We start from the raw sequence: 9,016 nt of genomic DNA on the forward strand, positions 1-9,016 counted from the left end.
CTGCAGTACCTGACTTCCTGTTTGTCACTTCACAGGTACAGCAGCAGCTAATGATGCAAACACATTGTATGCACGCATTCCTGACAAACTTCTCTTTTAATTATGGGCTTTCTGCTGTGACATCTCCAGCCATCTGCTGACATCTGCAAACTCACTCCTTTTTGCAAAAATATCCACGCATCGGAAATTGTTAGGCTACAGGTCACGCAAGGTGATTTACTGAAAAATGATGCAACTTATTGAGTTACATTTGATTTAGCACCTCTAGATGTACCATGGTATTGGTAAAATACCAATACTTACATGCCATTTCTATATGGTATTACCACTGTGCCGACTCCTCTCACATAAAAATAATAAACGTCTTTAATAATGTTACTCACATGGCAAGCAAGCAGTCATTCAGAGACAATTTATGTAGGTAACATGAACTAATGCATTTTTTCATTTACACTTTTTTTTTTTTCCCCCAAAGTGCTACAGAGTTGAATTTTCATGAGTCGTGTTCTTGTAAGATTAGCCCGGGGGCATATTTTGTCTTACGGCCCCAGTTAAAAAACGTTCGTTTGGCTCTCCTCAGTATTGGTAGGATTTTAAATAGCAACCATTACTCCTAATTAATTAGTGATAATCACCAGTCTCCTGGCAACTTTTACCCTCCAACAAGCACACAAATGAAACAAAAGACACAAATCAAAGCCACCATTCAAGACTTTACCAGCTCTAGTATTTTGTTTTTTGTTGTTTGCATGTTGCTGTCGTGGCAGCCTTGTTTTCGTCATCTGTAAATCTGTCTTTGGTGCCACCTTTTTATCTAATTCCTTCCAAACTGTGGCCTTTAGGGATCGGTGGTTTGTCTCGGAGCTTGCACCCACACCCACACCCACGTGTGGTCTGATGCCAATGAGGAGTGGTAGAACGTTATGTAAATGCAGTGTCTGAATTATAAATGTGTAACATCTTCCATAAATGTTGAGCTTGTAGATCTTAGATATGAGTAAAAAAAGTATTAAACTCCTTAAATGGCTTTGAGGCAGGGAGATGGAAAAAAACTTTGCAAACATTTTGTCAGCCATTGTGCATGATTTTAAAAGTTCATCGCAGCATTTTGTCCTTCAGTAGCAAGTTTTTTTTTTTTGTGCTGAGAGTCATGAGCTGTTCTCTGTGCCAGGGAACTGAGAGAGGCTTAGCAATAATTACGCCTCGAGTGGCTCTAATACAAATTTCACAGGGAGACCGAGAAAGCAACGGAAAACGTGAGACAGAGAAAGGGATTTAGAGAGAGACAAAAGCCCAAGAGGAAGGAAAGGATTGGAAAAGGGAGTTCAAATGAGAAAAGAGTGAAAGTGGAAAGAGTAAGTTAGGGGGGGTGGAATGGAGGAAGAGAGAAAGAATGAGAGGGAGCGAGTGTGAGAGGCTGAGGGACACCATGCTTGAAAATTCTCTCTGATCTTTGAGCCGTGAGACCAGAGGCGATGGAATACCCCGCAGAACTCTATTAAAATTCATCCAGCCTTTCTAAAGCTCTCGGTTATTATACAAGAGATGCCTTGCGCAGCTCAGCTTTCTCTGTTTGCTCTCTGTCGCATTCAGTACACACATGAACACGAATGCAAAAAAACCAAAAAAACACAAACAATGCCAATCTACACACACACACACACGCAACCAAAGTTGTCTTCAATGTAGACAAAAAAACAACACTTAAGAACAGGTGGCAATGCTTTTAAACTTTACGTAGTACAGTATAATATACGACTTTAGCAATTAGATTTCATTCAGCTGGAGCACTGAAGACTTTAGGGGTTTAAAAGGCTTTTTAGTGAATATCACTCAGTCCAATTTGGGAAAATCAACATTATTTTAGTAGAATATTTTGTTTGAAAGTTAAAGCTACATCTGGCCACCCGAGGGCAGCAGAAACGAGCTGTAAACACAACATTGACATAATAAAGTTGATGCAGTCAACTTGTTAGCAAACAGTTGCTTATTTACAAGTCCAGCAGATATGGAGAAACATTTAGTAGTCGTTGGGAGTCATGTCTTTACTCTCCTTTTAGCTGGTTTTGGTCTCCACCAACTCCTTAAGGAAAATGTCTGTCTCTTTAGCTGCCAGAGCTGCACTCTGTTCAGCAGCTAGTCTTTGTCTGTTGTTTGGTGCAGTGTACAGTGGGATTATCGGAGTTCTTTTGCAGAAAATAGCTGCCTGTGTCTGGCAATGATTAGAGTGGTAAGAGTGGACGAACACGGTAAAGTTCATGTTGCTGTCATGACAGCTGTGTTTTTTTGTCATCATCTGTCTTTGGTGTCTCCCCTTTTTCTAACTCCTTCCAAACTTTTGCCTTTAGGGATCAGTGGATCATCTCGGAGATTGCGCCTCCACCCACATGTGTGGTAAAAGAGTGGTAGAACATTATGTAAATGCATTGTCTGAATTATAAATGTGTAACATCTTCCATAAATTTAAAGCTCGTAGATCTTAGATACATAATAAAGTATTAAACTCCTTAAATGGCTTTGAGGCATGAAGAGGGAAAAAAAAAACTATCCAAACATTTTGTCAGCCATTGTGCATGATTTTAAAAGTTCATAACAGCATTTTGTCTCTCAGTAGCAAGTTTTTGTGCAAAGCCAGGGAGCGAAGACTCGCGCGTTTAGTCGATTAAGCAGTTGGTGTTGTTAGAAATCTCTAAAAGACGTGTCACTTAGATTTCTGGAGGAAGGAGAAGCTGGGGTTCGGATTGAAAGTTAAGCAAGAGGTTTAATAAAACAACACGGTGAAAACGACAGTCAAAACACAATCAAACATAAAACATAAAACACTGCCAGCATCAGACTGCAAACATGCTTCCCCTGTCGGGTCACAGTTAGCAGCCATGCGACATGACAAAACAAATGTTACACTGCAGCTGACAGCGGACGGAATCCATGATTCTCCTTGTGGAGTCACATAAAAACAGTCCCGAATCTTTCTCCTGATCCCACATTTATTCCTGTCTCTCAGGATAAGGACACACCTCTGAATTTCAGGTCACAGACTTAGGTTGTTTATCCTGGTAGTGCTGATTATATTCAAGTTTACAGAGTTTGCATTTCCTTTGTTCTAACCCAGACTTGGCACCAGGAGGTTGGAGACTCAAAGAGACGTTTCTCTTCATATGTTAATAGTTGGTTTTAACCTAATCTATCTGCAAGAAACCTGACTGCAGCATACAATTTATTATTTAAAACATAATACATAAGCATAGTTTTAACTTTTTACAACCTAACAGTGTCAATAAAAAGTAAGTGAAACTGGACTAATCTGACATTTTACATGTCAATATTAACTCTAAATCACATCTGACATTCTTATGTCTACTCAGGCAAATGTGCATGGCAGCAGCTGGCTGAGCTGCAGGACCACTCTGATTAACAGACATACTGGTTAGTGACCGAGAATGAATAACTGTGTTTGGGATAGATCTGGAGAGTGTGAGGGGAATATAAAAAAATTGCATGTGTATGTGCATACATTCATATAAGGGAGGAAGACGTGCAAAATTAAGTAGTAAAGTGTCTGAGCAGAAGGAGAGGAAAATAGCTGGAGCGAGGAGGAGGGCAACAGAGCTGTTGGTAGCATGAGCAAATGTTAGGACACAACTCCTCCATTGTGAAGTGAATGCTAGATTGCCATCTATTAAACAGACAGCTGTGTCTGTGTTTAGACAAACCCAGACATTCTCTGTATCTCCCAGCAGAGGGAGTTCCCTTTGAATTTACTGTCTGTCTCTTCACTCCCCAGAGCAGGCTCTTCATTGGTTCTCTATAGCCCTGGTGTCTAAGACGGCTTAACCAATCAGCACGCTTCTGGGCCACAAACATCTGAAGTAGTAATAATGTGGAATGTGCTGGCTCAGCATGAGCTGTCAGCTAGAGCATGTAGTACTATACTATATGTGGACAGAGGGAGGAGGAAGTGGTAAACATTCATGACATGAGCAGTAGTCTTGTGTACTGTGTGTGTGTGTGTGTGTGTGTGTGTGTGTGTGTGTGTGTGTGTGTGTGTGTGTGTGTGTGTGTGTGTGTGTGTGTGTGTGTACAGCAGTACTGTCAGCTGTTCAACATTGCCTAACATCCACAAATGCGCCCCACCCATAGTGCCTCTCCCTCTTGTGAATTCACACAACACATTTTTATTTTCTCACATGTACACTCTCAGTGTGATTAATATCTACATACTGAACATACAGTACTGAGTCGTGAGTTTAATCCCTCAGCAGACTGACTCTACAAAACATGTGTGTCCCCTGTGAGGCTGTGTGGGTACATGGCAGCAGGTTAGATGCTACATGCCACAGAAGTTCAGCCAGCAGTGACCCAGGATTAGTGCCTCTTCAGTGGGGCCTCAGCAGACCCACCACATGGTTTCCCCTGATGGAGGTATGTACTGTATGCGAGGAGTTCCACAGACTCACAGATCTAAAATAATTATTTACGGGGTGCTGGTGTAAGCGTACTGTATGTGCATATGTGTAGATGTATACAGTATGTCTGCAGACAGCAGATAGCATTATGCATGTGTGCATTTAGGGGTTTGAGGAGGTGGGTGGCAGGAGAATAAGTACACAGAAGGGAACCACCTTGTAACTACTGTATATAAAGTTTGTAAAATGATGTGACATACACACAGTTTTTTATCCTGTCATAAAATATATACTCACAAGATGAAATACACCCTAATGCACACTACACAAAACAAATCAGATTTTAGCTGCAGTCGATTGTAAAATGTTGCTGGTTGTTCTTCACGCAGTGGGGGGGTTCCCATCCCAGGCGGCAGAGTAACAATCTGATGGGTAATAATCTGGCCTGATGACTGACAACATGTGTTAATGGGTCAGCTACTGGAGGTCCGCTATTAATAGATTGGAAAGCAAGCACACTCACAAACAAACAAACACAGGCAGGCACAGACATGACCCATGTATGCATAACTGCACACAGTACGTAGATCGAGATACAACATTCTACTTCACAGAATCATTTTTTGTTTAATTCAATTAAGCTCTCTATGCATCTGGGCAAGACTGAATCAATCCTGTTTGGTACAAAAAGGAAGTTGGCAAAATTAAATACTTTAAAGGTGATGTGTAATGGGTCTGAAATTGTATCCAAATCCAGTGTCACATATTTGGGTTTAGCATTGGATCAATCACTTATAGGTGAATCCATTGCAGCCAAGGTTTTAGCTAAATGTGCCTGTAAGTTGAAGTTTTTATATCGTAAGACAAAGCTTTTTGATTTCTCTGTAAAGAAATTATTGGTATTAACTTTGATTCAATGCCAGGTAGATTTTGCTTGTTCTGCATGGTTTTCTGGTTTGACTGTAAAACTTAAAAACAAATTCCAAGTGCTGCAAAACAATGTTATTCGGTAACTATTAAAAGCACCCCACCGTACTCACATAGGTAGGGAGGAGTTTACAAGGGCTGGTCTACTACCTGTACATTTAAGAGTAGAACAACTTAAGCTGAACCATATGTTTAACATTGTTAATGGTCATGCCCCCAATTATTTATGCTCTAATGTAACCATGGTCCACATGCAGCATAGTCATAATACTAGGGCCAGCATCCGCTCATGCATAGTTCTTAGAGCTACTAATGCAACTAAAAATTCTTTCTTTTACACTGGTATTATGGCATGGAGTAGTTTGCCTACTAATACAAAACTCCTATCATCACGAAGGATTTTTAAAACACAGGTAAAGCAGTTTTTATGGAACAAGGTGAATATCTATTGATAAATTGGTGAGTTTGTGTAGCATTTATATTATTTTTGTTTTTCATTTAGTTTGTTTTTTATGTGATGTTTATATTTTTTTAATTTTCTCCTCCATATTGTATGTCTTTCCATAATGGTTTGTTTGCTTTTTGTATATTGTTTTACATGTGAAACACCAAGGACCGTGCTGGAAATAAGTATTTTACTTTAGCATGTTATCCTTTGGATTACTGTTTTATTGTCTTTATCCAGAAATAAAATCAATCAATCAATCAATCAATCAATCAATTCAGTTGTTTGCTAAATATTATTTAGGTAGCTAGTGAAGAATTTAAACAGGTAGCCTGATTGAGATCAAGATCCCTTTTTAAAAGAGGCCTGCAGAACATACAGTATAAAAATGCACTGAAGAGACAGTTCTGACACATAATGTACATACATTAATGGTTAAAACAACAAACTGGCAAAGTAACAGCAAGCCTATCGGCTGCCAACAAAGCCATAAAGTTGTGAAAGTAATAATGGAGAATGAAACGCATGCAGGTTTTCAAGGGTTTTGGTTGTCCTTGATGGATGAGCTGTGTCAGTAGTGCTATTAGAAGGCAGTGTGTGTTTGAACATTTCCATCTAAATTAACTCCGCTCTTTATCAATGCTGGTTTGATCGCCTTTGCCTTCTTTTCCAGCTCATTCCCACCTGTTTCTGAGCTGCCAGTGCTGAGCAAATGTTTTAAATATTGCCATTTCCTATTTGCCCTTTGCACAGCAGTATATCCTTTCCTCCATGTCATAGTAATTCCCTTCAGTTTGACTCCTAAAGATTGGTGGTTCATTTACGGACATCTTTTACAACACAGATAGTAGACTTCACATTCTTATAACTTGGTGCATCATTTCATAATCAGCTGGTCTGTAATGAAGATGTTGAGTACTGTATGTACTATGTGCTGGAATGTGTCTTTGTCTCAGATGTGTACATGTGATGAAGAAATTTATAGTATTTTGAAAACCCCTCCTTTTCAACAGGAAGTAGAAACCATCAGAAATACGCAGGCTATTTGGAAAGCCAGTGAGTTTAAGCATGTGTCAAGTTGCGAGGGCATTTGTTGAACAAATTATGCCCTGTATTTTGAATACTTTCTGCTTTATATCAAATAAAGCCTGCGGTAGATACTGAAACCAGTTAATGATCCATGGTCAGGCCAGCTAGTATACTTAAAATAGTCTGCATAATTGAAAATCCTGAGAACTAAGAAATGAAAGAGGGAGTGATCTATAAATAGAGAGGTTGTTCGAATAGAAGAGAGCAGACAGAAAACTCTGCCAAAACATCCATCGTCATCGGCTTATCCGGGGTCAGGTTGTGGGGACAGCAGCTCCAACAGGGGACCCCAAACTTTCCTTTCCCGAGCCACAGCTCTGACTGGGGGATCACGAGGCGTTCCCAGGCCAGGGTGTAGAGAGACTGCCAAAACAGCTAGAAATTTGAATCCTTGAATTTTCTGGAACAATTTATTCTTTATGTCTATCAATTTCAATCTACTAAAGCTGTGTGTGTAACTCAGTATCCTAGTATGAGGACATCATTTATATTTCAACAATCCATTCGTCCAGGGCTAAAATCCTCACAATGCTCTCCATGTTAAGAACAGGGTGACCATCAGCTGATGCACATCAGGAGGTTGGTAGGTAAGACTCCCAGTGGAATAGCAGTCTTGTCTAACCTGATTTCCACTGAAATGAGAAACTGACTTGGAATGTGATGTTGAGATAGAGCAAACATACAAGCAATGAAGTAGTGATGATTGTAATCAACAATCAAGCAAGTTATGTGAGAATTAAATGGAAATTATCATTCAATCATTAAACGGAAAAATGACAAATATACACTGTGCGTCTCTGTTTCCCTTATTGTTTGAGAAGTACTAGCTTTTCTGTGAATATAAATAAATAATATAATATAAACAAGCATCTAGTTAATTATGTTAGAGTGACTTTGGCTTCTAATGCCTGCAAATGTTACCTTACAGTGATGCAGTGTTACACAAGATCTCAATTTACAGCAGAACCTGATACAAAGATGTATGTTGTATGTATGTAAATGGTAACCATACCACACAATGTAGCTACAGGCTTTTGGGAGAGTGTCACATTACTTTTTACCACCATTTTCAACTCAAATTAACGTGTAAAGTAAACGTGTACATACTACCATGGGAAATTATTACCACACTCTTTATAAACAGTCTATGTTACCAGACCAACTAAGTGGTAACACTTTTCCACATTTACTGTATTACATAAATCCAAACTCCCACATGCATAGATAGCACATAAGCACACATAATCCCATGCAAACATGAAGGGTCATCATCATCCAGCGTAAGCAAACAGTGAGAACACAGTCCCTCACTGAGAGAGCTCTTCTCCACTTAAGACGACCACTACACATGCAGGGAGAGACACAACGATAAAGTGAATTGATTGTGAGTTTGTACAAGCGCAATGTTATCGGGCCTCTTGTGGCCAGGCATCTAGGGAAGCAGTGTGTTGATGAGACAGCAACGTTATTGATTCAAGTTTTAAAAAGGCTTTTGACGATCTGGCCTTGTGGATGTTGACGTCTAGTTGAACTCTAAAGAGTACAGTTGTCTAATAACTGTGGTGGCAGAATGAATAGGTGAAGGAGAATGAATAGCAGATGAAGTGGCTTTTTCCTTATAAGTTTCCATTACAGTCTGGTAATTGCATTTCATTATAACAAGCACACTGTCAAGGCTTATTATTGTATTAGAACACACAGTCTCCTGTACACTTGATGCGTTGAACTGAAAATACTCATAAAGATAGGGAAGTGGAAGAGCAGAAGCACTTTAAAATCTGCACTGACTGCAGTGAAATGACAGTGGTTTACATAAAAGAACATAACTGGAAAGACTTAATGGAGGGAAGTTAGAGATAATCAAAGAAATAATACGAGTAACACAGAAAGAGACCACCTGGCAACTGTCCTGACCAAGAAATAGTACAGCAAATAAACTTTGTAGAAGGGCGCGTTGTAGTTTTTAACACTTTTTACGGATTACACAAACAAGTGATAATGTGTTAATGAGTGAGCTTTAGTGGTGCTGGTAGGCGGTTTCCCCCTGTTTTCAGTCTTAATGCTAAGCTAAGCTAACCGGCTGTTGGATCCAGCAACACATGGACTGTACAGACATAAGAGTGGTATCGATCTTCTCATCTAACCCTGT

This window comes from Perca fluviatilis, chromosome 13 (assembly GCF_010015445.1).
Source record: "Perca fluviatilis chromosome 13, GENO_Pfluv_1.0, whole genome shotgun sequence".
Lineage (NCBI taxonomy): Eukaryota > Metazoa > Chordata > Actinopteri > Perciformes > Percidae > Perca > Perca fluviatilis.